We start from the raw sequence: 24,449 nt of genomic DNA, 5'->3' as shown, positions 1-24,449 counted from the left end.
GGATTCGAACCCAGAACATTAGCTGAGTTTCTGGATTAATAATCTAGCAATAATACCACTAGGCCATCGCCTCCCCGTAATTATGAGGCATGAAATGGGTGTATCAGTCTGCATGTACTTTATAACATAAATGTACTATGAAAGAAATAATTTGTGTTTACAAACTGCCTTTCACAACATTAGGACTTCTGACAATGTTTAACAGCCAATTAAGTTCTTTTAAAGTATAGCCACTACTTTAATGCAGATAAACAGCAGTCAATTTCACACACAGCAAGATCCCAGAAGCAGCAAGGGGATAAGTGACCAGGTGGTCAGTTTTATTGATACTGATCAACAGGTAGATGTCGATTATAGGATGGAGAACAGGAAAGCAAAGTGATATAGAGGATAATGTACAGATCGGAGAACGTTAAGTACAAAATAACAGATAGGCTTCAGGGCGGCAATTGTAGGATTGGGTTTACCACAACTAACTCAACTGTCAGACCTGCTGAGATTTTCCAGCATTTTCTCTTTCGGCTTGAGGGAGACAGTTGGCCTGTGGGAACATGTGCATATTTCTTCTACATTTTTAGTTTTACTATTTTAAAAGTTATTTCAGAATTTAAAACAGAACGCTTATGTTTTTCTGACAGGAAAGGACCTACAGACGTGATGACAGCTTTTACATTGGTCGCGACGGAAAAATCTGATCTGCTTATAATTTTCACTTTACGTTGGACTTTTCCGCAATGCAACCACGACTTTAAGGGAGGACTTATTGCAATCTCTGTGGTTGCGAGTTCCATATTCTCAAACACTATCTGGGTTTATTCCTTCCGGGATTTATTGGCGAAGCGGAAAGCCAGCTGAATTCTTGCCCATGGTTACCTGTTGAAGAGTGTACATATGGGAATGTTGAGGGAGGATTAGGGCAGCCCCCAGTAATAACCTGTCAGCACTAACTGGCTGAACTTACATTCAGTCAGGATGCTGGAATGTGCCCCGTGCTTGTGCGGCCATCCAACTAAGGAGTCACGGTGGCACAGTGGTTAGCACTGCTGCCCCTCAGTGCCAGGGACCCGGGTTCGATTCCTGGCTTGGGTCACTGTCTGTGTGGAGTTTCCACATTCTCCCCCGTGTCTGCGTGGGTTTCCTCCGGGCGCTCCGGTTTCCTCTCACAGTCCAAAGATGTGCAGGTTAAGTGGATTGGCCATGCTAAATTGCCCCTTAGTGTCCAAAGATGTGCGAGTTAGATGGATTGGCCATGCTAAATTGCCCCTTAGTGTCCAAAGATGGGCAGGTTAGGTGGATTGGCCATGGTAAATACATGGGGTTATGGGGATAGAACGGGGGGCGGTGGGGATGGCCCTGGGTGAGATGCTCTTTCGGTGAGTCGATGCAAATCACAATGGGTTGAATGGCCTCTTTCTGCGCTGTAGGGATTTGATGCTTAATGCTTTCCTTCATATAGGATAAAAGTAAAATCACTGTGGATGCTGGAAATCTGAAACAAAAACAGAAAATGTTGGAAAAACTCAGCAGGTCTGGCAGCCTCTGTGGAGAGAGAAACATTTTGAGTCTGTATGACGTATCAGGGAGAGAAAATTGGCCGAAATGTCAGTGACATTGCTGCAATCTACTCTAAATGAGCAGGAAGGATTCCTCAGCACTGGGAGCCTTGGGCTTTATTACTAGAAAAAAGCTATCTCATCCCCAATTTCAGACAGTTATGCTCTGTGACAAATGACAACACAGAAAGGATACTTGAGTGGGGCAGAATTTGCAGGTTAAGTTGCCATTAAAGAGCTTAGTCTGGAGATTTGGGATTAATTTTTAATGCTTCCTTCTCTTGTGCCACTAGTATCCCGTGGCCTCTCGCCTACTGCCGCGCAGTGACACAATTTTACAATGTGACACAATGTGGTGTGACCACAATTAGGGAGGCAGATCGAAGAAACTCACTGCCATCAGGATGAGTGCTGCTAACTTTATATTTTTAAAGTGCCATCAACTATGCGAGACCCAAACAGTCAATAGCACTGCGATATTGCAAAAGGAATTCCGGCTGAAACTCAGCTCTCCAGCGAGTAGTCAGCGGGAAGATATGCTGAGCCCACAGTCCATTCCTTGCATATTCTCCAGCTCCCCAATTGGATAAAGGGAACAAGGCCACTGCGGCCACCATTCCCATTAAGAGGTTTCTGTGGTATCTTAGCAACCTTATTGTTGACCTATGTATTAGTAACACGATGAGAATGCGGCTGAAACATGGGAGATAGAGAATTCCCCATCAGAGTGAAGGACCTCATTGTTCCCCTCCCCTCCAAACGTGGGGATGGGGCTTTCATAATGCAGCCAGCGAGAACCGACGTGTCTTCAGATTTTAAGGGGAATTCATTTAAGAATCTAGCAATGTCGTAGTCACTGTTCCACTGTATGTTGATGGTAATGTCAGGGCAGTAATGCAAAGTGATCCCCTCTCTGCCATACTGAAACAAGCATATTTCAGTCTCTCCCTCTCAATAGCTGCTACCCTTTCATCAATTACAGAGTGTAGTAGACATCTAGAAAGCAAGCAGAGGGAGGGTTAGTCAGTGCTGCCGGTGACATGGATGGATGTCAAGTTATTTTTCCCCATTTGTTGCCAGGTATAGTCAGATTGATTGCAGAATAAAGTATGCAACACAGGAAAATATTCAGTTGAGTCATAGATCATAGAATCCTACAGTGCAGAAGGAGGCCATTCAGCCTGCACCGACCACAATCCCAGCCAGGACCTAAACCCATAACCCCATGCATTTATCCTAGCAAGTCCCCCTGACACTAAGGGGCAATTTAGCATGGCCAATCCACCCAACCTGCACATCCTTGGACTGTGAGAGGAAACCGGAGCACCCGAAGGAAACCCACGCAGACACAGGGAGAATGTGGAAATCCTACACAGTGACCCAAGCCGGGAATCGAATCCGGGTCCCTGGCGCTGTGAGGCAGCAGCGCTAACCACTGTGCTACCCTGCCGCAGTGCCAGAGATGACTCAATAGATAGCACTCTTGCTCAGGTTGTGGGTCCAAGCCCCACTCTACAGACTTGCGTGTAAAATCTAGACTGAGACTCACAGCCAGTACTGAGGGAGAGCTACATTATGCTGGTGTTACAATCTTTCAGATCGCAGGCCCTGTCTCCCCTCTCAGGTGGGCATAAGAGACTTTACAAAACTGTTTCAGAAATCAAGAGTGTTCTTCCCAGTGTCCGAGGCAACATTTACCCCCAGTCAATATCATAAAGTTAGATGATCAATGCATCATCACTTAGCTGTTTGTGGGAATTTACTGCTGCTGCGTTTCCTACATTACAACAATAATGACACTTCCAAAGTATTTCACTGGCTGTGAAGTGTTTTGAGACATTCTGTTGTGGTGAAAGGCGCTATATAAATGCAAGTTTTTTTGCATTGCTGCAGCAAGAGCTGTGTTTATTTATTAGTGTCACAAGTAGGCTCACATGAAGTTACTGTGAAAATCCCCTAGTCACCACACTCTGGCGCTTGTTCAGGTTCTGTGGGAGAATTTAGCACGGCCAATGCACCTAACCGGCACGTTTTTCGGATTGTGAGGGGAAACTGGAGCACCCGGAGGAAACCCACGCAGACATGGGGAGAATGCGCAGACTCCACAGAGACAGTGACCCAAGCCGGGAATTGAACCCGGGTCCCTGGCGCTGTGAGGCAGCAGTGCTAACCGCCGTGCCACCGTGCCACCCCATGCGTATGGGTATACACAGGAATATTGCCATCCCCACTTCTAAAATTGATCACCAAGTTCCCTCCTGTCCAAGACACATTTTAAAGCTAGTCCTATTAAACAACTTACTCTCGGCATTTGGGACTAATTTTTGCTGCTTCTCTCTCCAGTGTCACCACTCTCCTGTTTCTCTGCAGTGAGTTACTGGGTGAATTGTCCTGACTTTCTGGTGGACAAGGCCTTTCCCTTTGCTCAGGATTTCATTGAATGGCATGGCTGAGAACACAAACTAATCCACACCGTGCACGGCTGTGACAGATGGTGCAGGCATCCAGTGCTGCTAAAGAATGATCGGAGGGGGCCATTCAAAGCCAGAAACAGGTCAATGGTGACAGAAGCACCTCCGGTTTAATCTCTTCCCGGCCAAGCTCCCTCTGCTCTGTGCCAGCAATGTGCCTCTGCCTCCAACTGGTAACCTGCCTGAGTTAGATTGCCAAATTAATAATAGTGTAAGGTAACAATGTAAAGGTGGCATGGTGGCATAGTGGTTAGCACTGCTACCTCAGGGTCGCTGTCTGTGTGGAGTTTGCACGTTCTCCAAACATCTGTGGGTTTCCTCCGGTTTCCTCCCACACTCCAAAGAGGTTAGGTTGACTGGCCATGCTAAATTGCCCCTTAATGTCAAGGGGGAGAGCAGGGTAAATATGTGGGGTTACAGGGATAGGATCTGGGTGGGGTTGTTGTCGGTGTAGGCTTGGTGGGCTGAATAGCCTCCTCCTGCACTGTAGGGATTTTGTGATCCTATGATTCTCGAATCCTAGAACCCCTACAGTGCAGAAGGAGGCCATTTGGCCCATCGAGTCTGCACCGACTACAATCCCACCCACACCATATTCCCATAACTCCACATACTTATGCTGCTAATCCCCCTGACACTAAGGGTCAATTTAGCACGGCCAATCAACCTAACCCGCACATCTTTGGACTGGGAGGGAGGAAACCGGAGCACCCGGAGGAAACCCATGCAGACACGGGGAGAATGAGCAAACTCTACACAGGCAGTGACCCGAGGCCAGAATTGAACCCGGGTCCCTGGCGCTGTGAGGCAGCAGTGATAACCATTATGCCACCTGTTTTGTCTTTCTGCCCTCTAAAAGCTAGGTTAAAGTGCCTTCCTCAAAAAAAAATCTTGAAGGCAGCACACAAGACATGGTTTATCCCAAGCCCAGAAACAAAAGGCCAGTGTAAGAAGGCATTTCAAGCCTTGGTCCTGCCCTCATTTTCCTGCCTGCGTAAGAATCCTCATAAAACTTATGAATTATTTGTCAAAGAATTCTCCCTTGGATTGGGGTTTCTATAAGCCGCAGACAGAAACAATTTACAAATCTTTATGGCACAGTGCTTTCATTCAACAATGCACTCAAAGCAGAAACAGAAACTGCTGAACAAAAGCAGACTTTATACTGGAGTGATGTGGTGGAGTGTTCAGTCCCAACAATGGGCAGATTTTGCTTTTAAATGTTTGTCTAATGTAAGCGCAGATTGAACAACATGTTATGCTTTAATCAGAAACTCTGTGCATGGAAAGCTTATGGGATGTGGTTTGGTGCATTGGGACTGAATGCTTGGATCAAGCACATTTGATGTGGCATTGATTCTAATACATACACAAAATCCCCCAGAGTGACAGAGATTTTATTCTTATCCTTTGATTCTTAATGTAAAAGTCACTATATAATATTTTTGCTGGGAATTTTTAAAGGTTTATTCCCCCCACCCCCATATTCAGTCATCTGACCATATATGAATGGCGGCACGGTGGCACGCGCTGCTGCCTCACAGCGCCAGGGACCCGGGTTCAATTCCAGCCTCGAGTCACCCGCCCGCGTGGAGTTTGCACGTTCTCCCTGTGTCTGCGTGGGATTCCTCCCAAAGATGTGCAGGTTAGGTTGATTGGCCAGTGCTAAATTGACCCTAGTGTCAGGGGGATTAGCTAGGGTAAATGTGCAGGTTTACGGGGATAGGGCCTGGGTGGGATTGTGGTCAGTACAGACTGGATGGGCCGAATGGCCTCCTGTACTGTAGGGATTCTATGAGATGGCACAATGGGTTTTTGTAAAGCCCCTCTGAGGAGATGAGAGTGAAGGGGGAGAGGTTGCCTCGGTTTAATGTCTTATCTGGAAGGTAAGCTTTAACATTATATTATTTAATATTAGCTGCGAGGAGCCAAACTTTACACCACATCCAGATGATGATAAGCCTAAAGCCACACTTGCTGTTTATTACGAGGGCCAATTCCCAAGCAGTAGCATGTCTCAAGGAGATAGGGATAGAATGGGATTGTGGTTGGTGCAGACTCGATGGGCTGAATGGCCTTCTTCTGCACTGTAGAGATTCTATATACCATTCACTGGCCAAATGGGAGGATCACACAATTACTTCCCAAGCGTCTGCCTGTACGTGCTGTTGATTCAGATATTGGGAGATAAATGATGCGGGAGGAGTCGGATTAATCACACAAAGACGCCCATCTTTTCTTTTAACCTCCAGTCAATGCCATCAAAGTCATTGGAATACAAATGGAGTGAAGCTTAAATGTTTTCTAGTCATGTGGCTAACCTTTAAACCAGCGATTGTTATTCTTTCCTCACCATCCCTCAAGGTGATCTCATGCCAGTGCATGTCTCTACAGGAGCTAGTATTCCGCCAGACCTCCATGTCAATTGCCAACTATCACCGCCAAAGGTACTCACTCACCCAGTATGGTTCGACAGCGTATCTCCAGTACTGTGCATAAACAAACGGCCATTTGCAGCGATTCAAGAAGACACTTTTCCAAGGCCAATTAGGGATAGGCAATAAATGCTGATCTAGCCAACGATGCCCCCATCGCCTGAATGAATTTTTAAAAAATTGTTATAAACTACAGTCACAAAAAATTGACTTCACTGGATGAGCTCAGAGCGAAGCCCAAACACTCACAAATACTATTGGGGGGAAGGAATTTTATAGGGGGAGGGCATGGTGGCACAGTGGTTAGCACAGCTGCCTCACAGCGCCAGGGACTTGGGTTCAATTCTGGCCTCCGATAACTGTGTAGAGTTTGCACATTCTCCCCATGTCTGCGTGGGTTCCCTCCGGTTTCCTCTCACAGTAACAAACGTGTGGGTTAGGTTGATTAGCCATGCTAAATTGTCCCTTAAAGTTTTATTTATTAGTCACAAGTAAGGCTTACATTAACACTGCAATGAAGTTACTGTGAAATTCCCCTAGTCGCCACACTCTGGCGCCTGTTCGGGTCAATGCACCCTAACCAGCACGTCTTTCAGAATGTGGGAGGAAACTGGAGCACCCGGAGGAAACACATGCAGACACGGGGAGAACGTGCAAACTCCACACAGACAGTGACCTGAGGCAGGAATCGAACCCAGGTCCCTGGCGCTGTAAAGCAGCAGTGCTAACCACTGCTGGCCAGCATTTATTGCCCATCCCTAGTTGCCCTTGGAGGGCAGTTGAGAGTCAACCACATTGCTGTGGCTCCGGAGTCACGTGTAGGCCAGACTGGGTAAGGACAGCAGATTTCCTTCCCTAAAGGACATTAGGGAACCGGATGGGTTTTTCTGACAATCGACAGTGGTTTCATGGTCATCAGTAGATTCCAGATATTTTAAATTGAATTCAAGTTCCTCCATCTGCCGTGGCGGGGTTCGAACCCGGGTCCCCAGAACATTAGCTGAGTTTCTGGATTAATAGCCTAACGATGATGGCACTAGGCCATCTCCTTAGGTATCGATGTATCCGATGTGTAGGTCATGTATCTGCTGAACCATCAGGAGAAACTGTTAGTGATCCAATTCCTGATTTGAGTCGTGTCACGGAGGGAAAATTTTGGGTGGGAGGTAGGTTCTTCTCCACTGATAGTGAAAGAAAACATGGGGGAGATTGCGGTGGTTTAAAAGGAGACTTATTTACCTTGTGCTCTGGCTTGCTTCCAGCAGCATTGCATGTCACAGTGGGACCACTCCCTATTAGGTAATACAGCAGGATAAAATACTCAATCCAAGCCAAAACCTGCCAAATCACTCTGCAGTTGTCAACTGTGCAATAATCTTAGGGCATTCAAAGTTTCAAATCCTCCCTGATGTGATTTGGCCAGAGGGCAAAAAATGTTGGGTTTTTTTTGTTTTATGTAAGGGGAGTGTTATGCTTTTTCTCAACTTTTTTAATTGAAGCCTTAACTTAGAACTGACTTGTGTGTAAAAATTAAAACTTGCACTGATACAAAGACTTATTATGATGTCAAAAGTACTCAAGGTGACTCAATGAAAACATGACGTGGAGATGTCGACGTTGCACACAGTAAGAAGTCTCACAACGTCAGGTTAAAGTCCAACAGGTTTCTTTGGTATCACGAGTTCTCGGAGCGCTGCTCCTTCATCAGGTGAGTCAAGACTTAACACTCACCTGATGAAGGAGCAGAGCTCCGAAAGCTCGTGATACCAAATGAACCTATTGGACTTTATCCTGGTGTTGTGAGACTTCCTACAATGAAGTAATGGGTTAGATATTCTGAGACTATGGCAAGATGCCTTGCTCATGTCAGAAAAGCAAGGTGTAAATGTGGCATCTGTTCTACAATGGCAGCATCCCGTTTGGGATGCTGCCATTGTAGAACAGATACCACATTTACCATGCCAAAGGGATGAATCTGTCCTCTGGTGCCATTGATTCAGGAAGATTATAGAGCATCACGAGACATTACAATGGTGAGTTAGAGTTCCCATTTGTTGCACATCTTGTAGATGAAACATAACTCTGATCAAATGGCATTTCCTAATGAAAGGCCCTGGAAACTAGAGAAGAGGGATGACTCCCCCATGCCAAATAAATGGATTCTGAACACTGAAAAGCAGACTGCATGTACAACAGGAGATGTACACTGCTTTCTGACATACAAAACTCTCTACTGAGCCAGTGGAGAGGCTCAATACAGTAATCTCTACCTAATTGGGGCATCATGGTGGCACAGTGGTTAGCACTGCTGCCTCACAGCACCGGGACCTGGGTTCAATTCCCGGCTTGGGTCACTGTCCCGTATGGAGTTTGCACCTGCTCCCCGTGTCTCCGTGGGTTTCCTCCGGGTGCTCTGGTTTCCTCCCACAGTCCAAAGATGTGTGGATTAAGTGGATTGGCCGTGCTAAATTGCCCTTTAGTGTCAGGGGGACTAGCTAGGGTAAATGCATGGGGTTATGGGGATAGGGTCTGGGTGAGATTGTGGTCAGTGCAGACTTGATGGGCCAAATGGCCTCCTTCTGCACTGCAGGATGCTATGATTAATCCATTAAAGTGCCAAAAGGCTTAGATGACAACAATACCGAACATGGGAAAATACCCACCAAAAAATGAGTGACAACAAACTCAAGGAGTAAAGAATGCACCCACATATCCTTGGGCTGCCAAGAATTCAGACAGGTGGATAATCACTGGTCAGGAATGAAAATGGACACAAAGTGTGAACACATCACCCAGTAAGTCAGCTGAAAATGATACTGTTCCTACAGTGAAACATGAGTAAAGTGTTTGATCTTTTGCTCACATACAGCACCCTTTCTCCCCCTCCTCTCCTGAAGATGTTGAATCCTCCTATGGTGCAGTCCCATGGCTCCTGTTTAGCCAGCGACACTTTGCCAAGTGGCTTCATGTACAAGCCAATGCGTAACCGTTAACCTTCAGGAGAGGATCACATACCAGCCTGATTCTGTGCTCATCTCAAGTCCAGAAACAAGCAATTTCCAGCAGAGGTAACTGGGTATCGATCAGGTGACCCTCACAATTGATTTTGATTTGATTTGATTTATTATTATATTGTATACATGTATTAGTATACAGTGAAAAGTATTGTTTCTTGCGCGCTATACAGACAAAGCATGCCGTTCATAGAGAAGGAAAGTAGAGAGTGCAGATTGTAGTGTTACCATCATAGCTAGGATGTAGAGAAAAATCAACTTAATGCGAGGTAGGTCCATTCAAAAGTCTGACAGCAGCAGGGAAGAAGCTGTTCTTGAGTCGGTTGGTGCGTGACCTTAGACTTTTGTATCCTTTTCCCGACGGAAGAAGGTGGAAGAGAGAATGTCTGGGTGCGTGAGGTCCTTAATTCTGCTGGCTATTTTTCTGAGGCAACGGGAAGTGTAGATGGAGTCAGTGGATGGGAGGCTGGTTTGGGTGATGGATTGGGCTACATTCACGACCTTTTGTAGTTCCTTGGGCAGAGCAGGAGCCATGTGATTTAACCAGAATGAATGCTTTCTACGGTGCATCTGTAAGAGCTGGTGAGAGTCACCAAGGCCAGAGGTGCTTAAAATCAATTGCAAAAACTCAACATTCACTGATTGAAACCAGTTAATGTAGCTCAGGCAGCAAATCAGAATCTAACTTGTCTATGAGATTCAATTCCACAGCGAGGCATCCACCATCACGTGAATAGGAGAATTTTTATTGCCGTTATTTTAGTGCGGTCAATTTAAAGTTAAAGGTTTGCAATTGCTCCAAGTGAACATTTTTCTGAATATTTGAAAAAGACTTGTTGGCATTCTCCCACTTCTGAACTGGACACCCATGTGAGTTTAACTTCCAAAGTAATCATTATGCACTTAAGCAAAATAATTTAACAAACTCAATACCATTGGAAAATCTGGTCTACAATTGACTATAATCCACAAGTGTGGGAAAATACACCTCGCCAACCAAGTTCTGGGGGGAACTACCACCTACGGCAAACAATTGTCTTGTTGGGATGTTCTAATTATGCACTGATTAAAAGGGTGGGTGTTTTTTGGCAAACAAGATGCTGCAAAACAAACTTCCACTGAGGCAACCACTAACAGAATGAGGAAATGTTATAAATAATAACCACAATAGAAATGCTGCCCATCTGCATACTAAGTATGCTCAGTTGCGACCATTAAGAGGTTTTGTTGCTGCATGCGCTTTCGCAAAATAGCGATGGCCTGTCAAGGCAAGAGGTCAGACAGAAAGGAATTAGAGACGTTGAAGATGGCATAAAAGTTCAAAGCTTTAATCGCGCACAAATGTACATAATTAAAAGCACTGTGGCTGGCACATTTCCAATGTGTCCGTAGGGCATGGGAAAGTGGCCAACATGTCTTCAGGGCAAAGTGCCTAGTCTGCCAATAGGGCATGAAATATGCTGATTGGTTCAAATTTCACATTCACTGAGAAACAAGTATTACTCTCAAACAAGGGTTTGCTGACCCTGGCTTTGTAATCCTAGAGGCATCCTTCCTCCAAATGTCCTGCCTCAACTCTCCTCAATTTGCACAGGACATTGTCTTCCTACACGGTGGCACAGTGGTTCGCACTGCTGCCTCACAACACCAGGGACCTGGGTTCGATTCCCGGCTTGGGACACTGCCTGTGTGGAGTTTGCACGTTCGCCCCCTGTCTGCGTGGGTTTCCTCCGGGTGCTCCGGTTTCCTCCCACAAATCCGAAAGACGTGCTGGTTAGGCGAGTCGGCCATGCTAAATTCTCCCTCAGGCGCCGGAGTGTGGCGACTGGGGGATTTTCACAGTAACTTCATTGCAGTGTTAATGTAAACCTACTTGTGACACTAATAAATAAACTACAGCCAATTGGAAAGCTGACAGGCTCTTTGTTATCTGATTGGATGATTCTTGACTGTCAATCAAAACAGACTTTTTTTCCCATCAGCAATTTTCCCATCAGCAACGAATAAACAACATTAAAAAAAAATGATGCCTGTGAATTATTTCCTGGCTTTGCTTGCAGCAATGTCCTGGGGATGAGTCTTTTATCCTTGAAGATTCTGCACAAGATACCCCCAAATTGTCCTGCTTCTGGCTGAGGAGGGATGAACTGATCCGTTTCTTTATTTAGTTGGGCGCAAGTTGGTTAATTTTAAAAAGAATCCCTTCCCTTTGGGATACCTTTTTCCAGTTATGCATTTATGTTTTAAAAAGAGCCAATTTAACCAGGATTTCTTGAGTTAAAGAGAGAGTGAGTTTATTAGTTACTAAAATGCGAGAGAAGAAAATAATAAAACCAACACATGTACACACAGATTAGAAATGGGGAGTGAGCCCAAAAATGAAAGTTAAAAATATCTATGAACTACCCGGTCTCCCCAAGGACTTTATCATCAACAGAATAGTGTTGAAGTTGTCATTGTTGCTGGAAACGCAACGGCTGACCAGTGCACAGCAAGATCCCATGGAAAAGGTCAGATAATCTGCTTTTATTATTATTACTTATTTATTTGTGTCACAAGTAGGCATACATTAACACTGTAATGAAGTTACTGTGAAAATCCCCCAGTCGCCACACTCCGGTGCCTGTTCGGGTACACTGAGGGAGAATTTAGCACGGCCAATACACCCTAACCAGCACGTCTTTCGGACTGTGGGAGGAAACTGGAGCACCCGGGGGAAACCCACGCAGGCACGGGGAAAACGTGCAGACTACGCACAGACAGTGACCCAAGCCGGGAATGGAACCCGGGTCCCTGGCGCTGTGAGGCAGCAGTGCTAACCCACTGTGTCACCTTGCTGCCATTCACGTTCTGATCAGGGTACCCTTTAAACATGGCCTCCCAATCTCAGTGCAGCCGGGCCTTGCTGCATGTTTAGGTCCCGCCCCTCTACATAATGGCGTTTAAACTTGCCCAGCTGTGTTTTTTGACAGAGCGTTGTAAGATCTGGACAGAATATCGACCTGTTTCTTCATCATTTTTCTCGCTGCGACCGACACTCTGCCAAATTCTGGCAAGATCCACCCCCCCCGCCCCCCCCCCCCAACGTATTTGGTGAATACGATGTTTGATTGGCGATATTTTTCAATTAACTTTGAAAGCAAAACAATTGTATTGATTAAATTGTGACCCAACAAGCCACACTATGTAGCCACCCCTATCTGTCTTCTTCTCCGCTAACCCCCACCCTGCCCCACCCCACCCCACACCCCTCCACCACTCTCCCACCATGACTACCTGAGGACAATGCCAAAGGAGGTGCAAAAAGGAAGCTTGGTCCAGCCCTGGAACCTTCCCAATATCTCGAGGAAGTACAACATCTTGAGCGAATCTGATAATCAGATCAGATACTGACCTTGTGAAGATATAGTGGGACTGATCCTATGTTAGAATCATAGAATCCCTAGAATGCAAAAGGAGGCCATTCGGCCCATCAAGCCTGCACCAACAACACTTCCACCCAGGCCCTATCCCCATAAGCCAACATATTTACCCTGCTAATCCCCCTGACTAAGGGGCAATTTAGCATGGCCAATCCACCTGGCCTGCACATCTTTGGACTGTGGGAGGAAACCAGAGCACCCGAAGAAAACCCACGCAGACACGGGGAGAACGTGCAGACTCCACACAGACAGTGACCCGAGGCCGGAATTGAACCTGGGACCCTGGTGCTGTGAGGCAGCAGTGCGAACCACTGTGCCGCCGTATCCACGCTACACTCATTGCTACAATTAAAAAGAATAATAAAATGTGAATATGTTACTAGATAATGCTGTGCCGTTCATGTGCCACTTACTGCACTGGTCAACGGCACAGAACAACAATGGTTCGTTTTACTGTAACCTGCTGACCTGACCACTACATTTTCCCTCTAATCTGATCTAGATCTGAACTCCAGCAATGGCATCAGCTTGGGATTAGGAAATTGGCTATTCGTACTGTAAGAACGTCAAAGAAGGGCAACTTCTAATGCTCAGCCTGTGGGTAAGATGTTTATCATAGAAATTATAGAAACCCTACAGTGCAGAAGGAGGCTATTCAGCGTATTGAGTCTGCACCGATCACAATCCCACCCAGGCCCTATCCCCGTAACCTCACATATTTACCCTGCTAATCCCTCTAACCTACGCATCCCGGGATACTAAGGGGCAATTTAGCATGGCCAATGAACGTAACCTGCACATCTTTGGACTGTGGGCGTAAACTGGAGCACCCGGGGGAAACCCACGCAGACACGGGGGGAGAACGTGGAAACTCCGCACAGGCAGTGACCCAAGTCGGGGATTGAACCCGGGTCCCTGGCGCTGTGAGGCAGCAGTGCTAACCACTGTGCCGCCCCTATATTCGTCGCTGATTATAAGGGAGCAAGGTGAAAAGCAATATCCCATGGATCCATTTTCTGGGAATTACAATTCCCGTCTTTTCAGTGGGAATAGATGGGATGTTTTTGGAAAGGGGTTTGGAGTTTTCTGATTGCCTCAGCATTGTTGTTGCACATCTGTGTTCTGTACTTACTAAGGGAGGCTCTACAACAGCACCTTCAGATAAGCAAAAGCCCTGATATTTACAGGGAGAGAAAAGGGAAAAAGGGAACCTCAGAAATCCAGAGGGCCTGCCCAATCCTACAACCTTAATATCATTTTTTTAAAACCATTTCCCACCCGATAGCAATCCAAATTCAGGAGAGGGTTGCCAAACACATGGGGGAACAAGCTGGAAGACGTGGAGAATAAAATTCATAAAATCAGAGAATGCTACAGTGCAGAAGGAGGCCATTCAGCCCATAAAGTCTGCACTGACCACAATTCCAACCAGACCTATAACCCCATACGTTTCCTCTAGCTAGTCCCCCCGGCACTAAGGGGCAATTTAGCATGGCCAATCCACCTAACCTGCACATCTTAGGACTGTGGGAGGAAACCAGGGCACCCGGAGGAAACCCACACAAACAATGTGCTGACTCCGCACAGACAGTGGCCCAAGCTGGGAGTTGAACCCGGGTCCCTGGCGCTGAGAGGCAGCAGTGCTAACCACTGTGCCACCGTGCCGCCCACTTAAAAATTAAACTACATTGGGATGCAGTTGGTGCCTGGGAAAATACTTCCTATAAATGGTGCGGTTAGTAACTTCCCCGCTAACTGGGCACAGCTGGATTGTATATAATTATAGCAAAACAAACTATAAAATGGCTCACATACTTAAGGGTTGCTGGGATTCCTTTCGCAAGTACTGCAAGTTTCCATTTCTTTCCTTTTTCAAGGGAACAGACTCCCCTGTCTCTTTCCACAGGGGACTGTTTGAACAGGCCGTGGTACGAGTTTACCAACATATTCTGAGCTCAGGATTATCCGCTCCCTGTACCTCCCTGCTGAGTACTTGCTCCAAGCAGAGCTTTGTATCATCACTCTGGGATTGAGTGGTCACCTGCAGAGGGGAGCAAACACCTCATGGGGAGAGAGGGCAATGATACTCCACCCTTTATCAGCTGTTAAACTAAAGAATAACATTGTCCAATGGCCAGTATCCACAATTCAACCTCTAGGGACCAAATACTCCTGGCTTGGCTTTCAGTCATCCTTTGGTGTAAACTGTTAATCTATAGCTAACCTTCGTGACTTGGGGTGTCAGCCATTGCTACGTCAGTGGCACTCTCACCTCGTGAGTCACAAGGTTCCAGGTTCAACTCCTATCTGACTGACTGAAGCACAAAACTTAGGGCTGACACTCCACTGGGAGGGAGTACCACACTGTTGGAGATGTCATGTTAAACCGAGACCTCTATCTACCTATCTGGGAGGATTTAAAATATCCCTTGGCCTTGCTTATTTTGATGAGGAGCAGGGGAGTTATACCCAGGGACCAGGCAATATTTATTCCTTAATACATATCTGTCTGATCATCTTACTGCTGTGAATTTCTTGTGTACAAATTGGCTGCTGTATTTCCTACATTATAATGGGGCGGCACTGTGGCACAGTGGTTAGCACTGCTGACTCACAGCGCCGGGGACCTGGGTTCGATTCCCGGCTTGGGTCACTCACTGTCTGTGCAGAGTCTGCACATTCTCCGCACCAGGGACCCGGGTTCGATTCCCGGCTTGGGTCACTGTCTGTGTGGAGTTTGCACGTTCTCCGCACCAGGGACCCGGGTTCGATTCCTGGCTTGGGTCGCTGTCTGTGTGGAGTTTGCACGTTCTCCGCACCAGGGACCCGGGTTCGATTCCTGGCTTGGGTCACTCACTGTCTGTGTGGAGTCTGCACATTCTCCGCACCAGGGACCCGGGTTCGATTCCTGGCTTGGGTCGCTGTCTGTGCGGAGTCTGCATGTTCTCCGTGCCAGGGACCCGGGTTCGATTCCCGGCTTGGGTCACTCACTGTCTGTGTGGAGTCTGCACATTCTCCGCACCAGGGACCCGGGTTCGATTCCCGGCTTGGGTCACTCACTGTCTGTGTGGAGTCTGCACATTCTCCGCACCAGGGACCCGGGTTCGATTCCCGGCTTGGGTCACTCACTGTCTGTGCGGAGTCTGCATGTCCTCCGTGCCAGGGACCCGGGTTCGATTCCCGGCTTGGGTCACTATCTGTGTGGAGTTTGCACATTCTTCCAGTGTCTGCGTGGGTTTCCTCCAGATACTCCGGTCTCCACTCACTGTCCAAAGATGTGCAGGTTAGGTGGATTGGCCATGCTAAATTGCTCCTTAATGTCAGAGGGATTAGCTCGGGTAACTGTTTAGGTTATGGGGATAGGGCCTGGGTGGGATTGTAGTTGGTGCAGACGCGATGGGCTGAATGACCTCTTTCTGCACTGTAGGATTCTATGATGATTCTACGCTGACTATACTACATCAGTTAAGTTCTTTGAGACATCCCATGGTCATGAAAAACACTATGAAAAGCAAGTGTTTCCCCTTTTTTTGGCATGGATTTTGGTAGAGATTGATGGAGGGTACTGCAAGTGAACCCCAAGAACCATCTTTCTGAATAACCACCCTGATAGATACCAACATGGGTCACGAGATCACAAAACAGAAGCAGAAAGCATTGCTGATTTTCCTTTTCCAATCCGACAGTGACGCCCATGCCTTTACCCTTAGCCCATGCTCAGCACGGGTCAAACTCAAGATCGTGATAGTCTCCCTGGCTTCGCATTATGCCTAAATAAACTTGGTGGGCCATCGGGCAGCTCCCCAATTGTATTTCTATCTGTTTTTTGTGTGCTCCAAGGGTATTTTCACCATGTGAAGTCCACTATAGTCCTTACGATTAAGAAAAGCTATATGACATTCGTGTCCAGGCTCACGGCTTAACCAAACAAGAATCACAAAGGTCTCCATCTTTCACATTTCAAGTAATCTCCCAGAAGTTGCCGAATTATCCTGCACCCTCCACCATTCTATTTTCCCCATGTTGCTAGTTTTTCCTGAAGAGTACAAGTCAATTCTGGACTCAGGACAACTTTGGGGAAAAGAACACTGCTTGTCCTCACCTTGAAACTGACTTTGTGTCTAGCGTTTGAGGTCACGGTGGATACAAGAGGGGATCTGGCAGTGCATTGGAGGCTGGCATGGAAGTTCAGAAGGTCAGTAATGTATAAACCTGCCCTTTCTGTTTAACCCTCTGTCTAAACTGTGGCACATTCCTTATGTTCACTGTGAAGGCATTTGGTGAAGACTTAGGAATCCAGTTGTTCAGCCAGTGATATAGATAAACACACTATGGTGAACTCTTTAGGCTATAATATACCCCACATCATGTGCTGACCATTGTTTCTTAGAATCCTGCATCAAGAATGACTAATAACAGTGCGGGAGGGTCAGTCGATAATGACAGAACTGTACCTGGTGGGAAGGGGTAAAAGACAAAGAAAGCTAGGGGGGAAAAGCAGTGAAATTCTGGCAATTTCCAGCAATTATGTGAAAATAGTCGAAATGAAATTGAAACTGACTAATAAAACAATACAGACATGTGGCGCGATGGCACAGTGGTTAGCACTGCTTCACAATGCCAGTGACCTGGGTTCAATTCCCGGCTTGGGTCACTGTCTGTGTGGAGTTTGCACGTTCTCCCCATGTCTACGTGGGTTTCTTCCAGGTGCTCTGGTTTCTTCCCACAGTCTGAAAGACATACAGGCTAAATTCTCCCTCAGTGTACCCGAATAGGTGCCGGAGTGTGGCGACTAGGGGATTTTCACAGTAGCTTCATTGCAGTGTAAGCCTACTTGTGACATTAATAAATAAACTTTAAACTACTGGGTTATGTAGAGAGGCATCCACTTGTGCGGGAGTCCAAAACTCAGCACCATAAATGTAAGATGATCATTAAAGTTTATTTATCAGTGTCACAAGTAGGCTTACATTAACACTGCAATGAAGTTACTGTGAAAATCCCCTAGTCGCCACACTCTAGCGCCTGTCCAAGTACGCTGAGGGAGAATTTAGCATGGCCAATGCACCTAACCAGCACGTCTTTTGGACTGTGGGAGGAAAGCAGAGCACCCGGAGGAAACCCACGCAGACACGGGGAGAATGTTCAGACTCCGCACAGACAGTGACCCAAGCCGGGAATCGAAAGCAGGTCTATGGTGCTGTGAGGCAGCAGCGCTAACCATTGTGTCACCGTGCCGGCCCTATATCCTATAGAGAATTCAGGAGAAGCCTCTTTACCCACAGAGTGGTGAGAATGTTGAATTTCTACCACAAGTAGTTGAAGTAAATAGTATAGAGGACTAGATAAACATGTAAGTGACAAAGAAGTAGAAGGTTAATGCAGACAGGGTAAAAGCAGAGGGTTGAGTGGAGTATTTTGTGGAGCATAAAACATCAGCATGGACAATAACACTGAATTAAAAGTCATGCGTACTGTACACAATGTGGGACACAATTCTGTGGTAAAAGAAGCCTGATCTGGTCCTCCCACAGGATCTAGGGAAGAGGAGTGTTGAGAGCTGCTCAAACAGGAAATGAATGTGATGACTTTACCACTAGAGTTCAGTGATTTATGTGGGAAAGCAGGCACCAACACACGGTGTGTGTAAAAAAGAGGATTGATTGCACAAAGTCAATACGGACCTCGGAGATACAGGAGACAGGGTTGTTAACAGGGTTGTTGGAATCAAATTGCGCTGAGGCCTGGCTTGGGCTATCATTTTTATTTCTAGAGGCTGTTCAACTACTTGCTGATAAGACCAGATAGCTTTAGACTGAGGAAGAGGAACTTTCTTCTAGGAGATGATATTAGGTGGTCTTTGATTGTACCAGGTTAGTTGATTTAGATTTTAACAATAAAATTACTAATTTTCAGATTGCTGAGATTGATGAGCAGTGGGGTTAATGGGCTGTGTGGTGTGTACTGATGTGGAGATGCTGTACTGAACCAGAGATAGTCAATCACCAAGCCTGATCCCCAATCTGTGCTAAATATATTGATTTGACCTGGGGTGGCATGGTGGCACAGTGGTTAGCGCTGTTGCCTCACAGCGCCAGGAACCCGGTTCGATTCCCGGCTCGGGTCACTGCCTTTATGGAGTTTGCACGTTCTCCCCATGTCTGCGTGGGTTTCTTCCAGGTGCTCCGGTTTCCTCCCACACTCCAAAGATGTGCGGGTTAGGTGCACTGGCCATGGGAAATTGCCCCTTGGTGTCGCGGGATGCGTAGGTTAGAGAGCTTAGCTGGCTAAATGGGTGTGTTTACGGGGACAGTGCCTGGGTGGGATTGTTGGCGGTGCAGACCCGCTGGGTTGAATGGCCTCCTTCTGCATTGTCGGGATTCTATGAAAAGGAGAATCTTCTAATCAGTGGGATCTCTTTGCCCCCACAACACACAATGGATTTTACACTGGTTCAATATAGGTGATGAGCTTTGAGGCATTTCTGAGAGAAGTGAGTGTAAATTCTTTTAAAGAGCCTCATGAGTTAACCTGATTTGATTTATTATTGTCACACGTATTAGTATACAGTGAATCATAGAATCATACAGTGCAGAAAGAGGCCATTCGGCCCATCGAGTCTGCACCAACTACAATCCCACCCAGGCCCCATCCACATATCCCTTCATATTTACCCACTAACCCCTCTAACCTATGCATCCCAGGACACTAAGGGGCAATTTAGAATGGCGAATCAACCTAGCCCGCACATCTTTGGACTGTGGGAGGAAACCGGAGCACCTGGAGGAAACCCACGCAGACACAGGGAGAATGTGCAAACTCCACACAGACAGCGACCCGAGCCGGGAATCGAACCCAGGTCCCAGGAGCTGTGAAGCAGCAGTGCTAACCACTGTGCTACCGTGCCGCCCACATCAGTACGGCATCTCCACATCAGTACACACCACACAGCCCATTAACCCTACTGCTCATCAATCTCAGCAATCTGAAAATTGAGTAATTTTATTGTTAAAATCTAAATCAACTGACCTGGTAAAAGTATTGTTTTTTGCACGTTATACAGACAAAGCATACCGTACATAGAGAAAGAAAGGAGACGGTGCAGAATGTAGTGTCACAGTCATAGCTAGGGTGTAGAGAAAGAGCTAGGGTGTAGACTTCTCAGCACTCAGAATGGTCAATAACGCCTCACTTCACCATATCTGTTGCCGTGTCACCGAGTTCACCCTTCAACTCTGTGACAATTCCATATTGCAAACATTTTAGCCTTGCCGCGATTAAACCCAAGATCAATCTCTCTCTGTATTGGCAGATCATTTCAAAGGATGTTACTTTGCATCTTCACATGCTCTTTCACTTCTAAACAGGGTAAAGTGTCGTGGAGGGAATTCCCTTCACAACAAACACCCTTAAAGGGACACCGTTACAAAGAATTAGAATCAGCTAACATTCTCCTGGGCCATTTTCTGTGAAATATTTACTGCATTCATGAAGTGCCCTGTTTGCTGCCTGTTGTCGACACATTCTTCAACACTTCAAAAAGTGCTTTAGCTCGAAGTAATATCAACAAACAAGAAAATAGCAACAACTCGAGACCCCAAACATCCCCAGTGTTATCGAATGCTGCTTAATAAAGAACATGGTGTTTACTCACAACAGTATACACAGCATGAGGTTATGAAAATTTAATCTGTTCCACAGCACGGTAGCACAGTGGTTAGCACTGCTGCCTCACAGCGCCAGGGACCCGGGTTCAATTCCAGTCTTGGGTCGCTGTCTGTGTGGAGTCTGCACGTTTTCCCCGTGTCTGCGTGGGTTTCCTCCGGGTGCTCCGGTTTCCTCCCACATTCTGAAAGGCGTGCTGATTAAGTGCATTGACCCGAACAGGCACCAGACTGTGGTCGACTAGAGGAATTTCACAGTAACTTCATTGCAGTGTTAATGTAAGCCTTACTTGTGACTAATAAATAAACTTTTAACTTTAGTTGCCATTGCAGTAAACTCCGGATTACAGAGGGGTCTAAACTCTACACTATGGACAAAATAAGGACGCAAGAATAGCTTCTTCCCTGCTGCCATCAGACTTTTGAATGGACATACCTCGCACTAAGTTGATCTCGTTTCCTTCTCTATGAACGGTGTGCTTTGCATAGCGCACAAGAAACAATACTTTTCACTGTATACTAATACATGTGACAGTAATAAATCAAATCAAATCAAATCAAAATTCCTTCCCACTCACTTCCATTGCATAGAAAGGTAATGAAAGCTTGGATCGCACAGTGTTTGTTTCAATGGGTACCGATGACAAGTGTTGTGTATAAATTAGATCTGCACAGAACGGTTCGAATTTTCCAGCATAAATTTGCCATGAATTGGTAAATGAATTTGTACAAATGGCACATTCTTGTATCAATCATCACTTACTTAAAATTCCTGTCACACCGGCAATCCCAGATACTTCAACCAATTTTTTGGTTTTCATGCATCTGTGGAGAGAGAATAGAGACAACTGTTCGAGTCTGGATGACCCTTCGAAACATTGGCTCTATTCTCTCTCCTTGGATGCTGTCAGACCTGCTGAGATTTTCCAGTATTTTTCTGTTTCTGTTTCAGATTCCAGCGTCTGCGGTATTTTGCTGTTATCTTTTGCTCGGTTTTCATTAAATCCCGACAGTGCAGATGGAGGCCATTCAGCCCATCGAGCCTGCACCAACAACAATCCCACCCAGGCCCTATCCCCATAACCCCACGTATTTACTCTGCTAATCCCCCTGACACTAAGGGACAATTTATCATGGCCAATTCACCTAACCTGCACGTCTTTGGACTTTGGACTTCATGTTGAGCCTTGATAGCGAGTACCAACACCTTCAGCAAAGGTGAGCTCATCCAAAACTCTGTTACCCTTATCCTTACTTGCAGCAAGCTTCATTCATCCATAATCTCTGTGACCGTGGATTTATGCTAGTTCCTTTTCCAGCAATGCTTCGAATTGAAGATAATCGTGTTCAAAGCTCATAGCTTCGTCCCTACCTCACCCAGCTCAGTCTTCCAAGATCTCAAGTATTCCTCCAATTACGGTACCTCCGGATTTTCATCATTTCACTGTGTCTTCATCTGCCCAGCCCTAAGCTTTGGAAATCCTCCTTGAATTTCTCTACTTCACTCTCCTTCCCTAAGCTGCTGCTTTAAATGTACCCCTGACCAAGCTTTTGGTCACCTGTCCCAATAACTTGTCCAATTTCTTTATTTGTTCATGGAGGTGGGCATTACTGGCTGGGCCAGCATTTCTTGCACACCCCTGAGGGCATTTAAGAGTCAGCCACCTTGCTGTGGATCTGGAGTGATTAGTATCCCTGCCTGTCACGCGGGAGACCAGGGTTCAATTCCCCGCCGGGGAGGATGTCACATTTGGGCGGCAACAGTGGCACAGTGGTTAGCACTGCTGCCTCACAACGCCAGGGACCTGGGTTCGATTCCTGACTTGGGTCACTGTCTGTGTGGAGTTTGCACGTTCTCCCCATGTCTGCGTGGGTTTCCTCCGGGTGCTCCGGTTTCCTCCCACACTCCAAAAATGTGCAGATTAGGTGAATTGGCCACGCTAAATTCTCCCTCAGTGTTATCTGAACAGGTGGTGGAGTGTGTGGCGACTAGGGAATTTTCACAGTAACTTCATTGCAGTGTTAATGTAAGCCTACTTGTGACTAATAAACAAACTTTAAAAAGAATTCCGGCCATGGTCATCATTAGACTTTTAATTCCAGATTTTTATTTAATTAATTCAGAATTCACCATCTGCTGTAGGTGGGACATGAACCCAGCTCCCCAGACCATTGATCTGGCTCTCTGTCTTACTACTCCAGCGAAAATACCACTACACCATTGCCTTCCCCTTTTGAGAAGTTTGTACATGTGAAAGCTGTTATACAAATACAATTTGTTGTTGTACAATATCTTGATAAATACCTATTTAGGCGATAGTTATATAGAACACTCATTTTAATGTGAGTGACTGGGTGACTGATTAACTGTCAATGTGTGTTATCAGATATTCCGTCAGTTGTCAGAGAGATTCAAGCATCCCTGCAGTAAATAATTAAAAATAAATCAACAACTTTACCTACCTTCAGTATTTCAGTGTTTATTTTTCTCAGTGTTGAATGACGGGAGTGTGAAAGAATTAATAGGGGGGGAACTAGGCAATCAGTAATGAATAAAATACACGTACACAGGCAATTCAAGGAACTGTGATACACAGATGTCAGAGAACAGGTAATACCAACATGTCGAGGATGACACTGAGAGAAAAACAACTCCAATCAGGCACAGTGGTTAGCGCTGCTGCCTCACTGCGCCAGGGACCCGGGTTCAATTCCCGGCTCGGGTCACTGTCTGTATGGAGTTTGCACTTTCTCCCCATGTCTGCATGGGTTTCCTCTGGGTGCTCCGGTTTCCTCCCACAGTCCAAAGGGTTAGGTGGATTGGCTGTGCTAAATTGCCCCTTTGTGTCAGGGGGACTAGCTAGGGTAAGTGCATGGGGGTCATGGGGATAGGGCCTGGGTGGGATTGTGGTCGGTGTGGACTCGATGGGCCGAATGGCCTCCTTCTGCACTGTAGGGATTCTATGATTCGTTCTTGGGATGTGGGCATCGCTGGCAAGGCCGGCATTTATTGCCCATCTCGAGCTGCCCTGTGAACCTCTTGACAGCGTGGCACATTGGGGAAGGAATGGAGTCTTATATATGTGCAGACTTGGTAAGGGCAACAGGGAGCCTTCAAAATAAAGAGCAAAAGACTTGCAGTTATAGCGTGCTTTTCACAACCACCCAATGTCTCAAAGCGCTCACAGCCGATGAAGTGCTTCTGAAGTGTCGTCACGGTCAACCAATTGACACATAGTCTGCTCCCACAACCAACAATGTGATAATGAGCAAATCATCTGTTTTTTTGTGATGTTGGCTGATGTATAGAACTGATGAATCTATGAGCCTCTAATGCTCAGTTGTTACACCCCGGTCTTGTCTGGTGGTTTTGTTAATTGCTCACAGTGATCTGTGGGATTGTCATTCTTGGGTGTTGTTCCCAGTTGCATTTGGGATCTCGTCCTGGATTCAATCGGACTGCACGGTGGATGAGGAGCTGGAATGAATCGGATTTATCCTCGGATATGCCTCACTGTTGCGTCTCTTGTGTATAATGACTTCAAAGGACTTGGGTTCAGAATAAATCTTTGTCACCTCGGCTGATGGTCATAACCTTTTGTGAAGTTGGTTGATGGATAGATATCGGGCAGGATGCCAGGAAGAACCACACAATAACCCAGAGTTGGACTTGAATGGGACTGTCAGAAGCCCACCTGCAGGATGCTTTGACAGGGAGCTGTGAAATGTGGAAATGCATTTAGAAAAAAACCTGGAAGAATATTGCTGTATGTTGAGATTCTTTATTCACTTTCTGTTTGGATACCCCGTTTTTTTAAAGAAAATCCCCAAACTGGTACATTTACTTCATAGGAAATCTAGTATCTAATTTAGTGTCCCCACTGCTTCCC

General features: G+C 46.2%; 1 protein-coding gene across 1 annotated transcript in view; it reads right to left on the bottom strand.

Annotated features, from left to right (window-relative positions):
• notch3 (notch receptor 3) overlaps nucleotides 1-23,059 on the bottom strand; it is a 241,975-nt gene extending 218,916 nt beyond the window's left edge. The window contains exon 1 of the mRNA XM_078235047.1: nucleotides 23,023-23,059. The gene's annotated coding sequence lies outside the window, so the exon portion shown is untranslated. The remainder of the gene's footprint in view (nucleotides 1-23,022) is intronic.
• Nucleotides 23,060-24,449: the final 1,390 nt, after the last annotated feature.

This window comes from Mustelus asterias, chromosome 19 (genome assembly GCF_964213995.1).
Source record: "Mustelus asterias chromosome 19, sMusAst1.hap1.1, whole genome shotgun sequence".
Lineage (NCBI taxonomy): Eukaryota > Metazoa > Chordata > Chondrichthyes > Carcharhiniformes > Triakidae > Mustelus > Mustelus asterias.
Note: the sequence above shows the minus strand (reverse complement) of the source record. Positions and strands in the feature narration are given on the sequence as shown.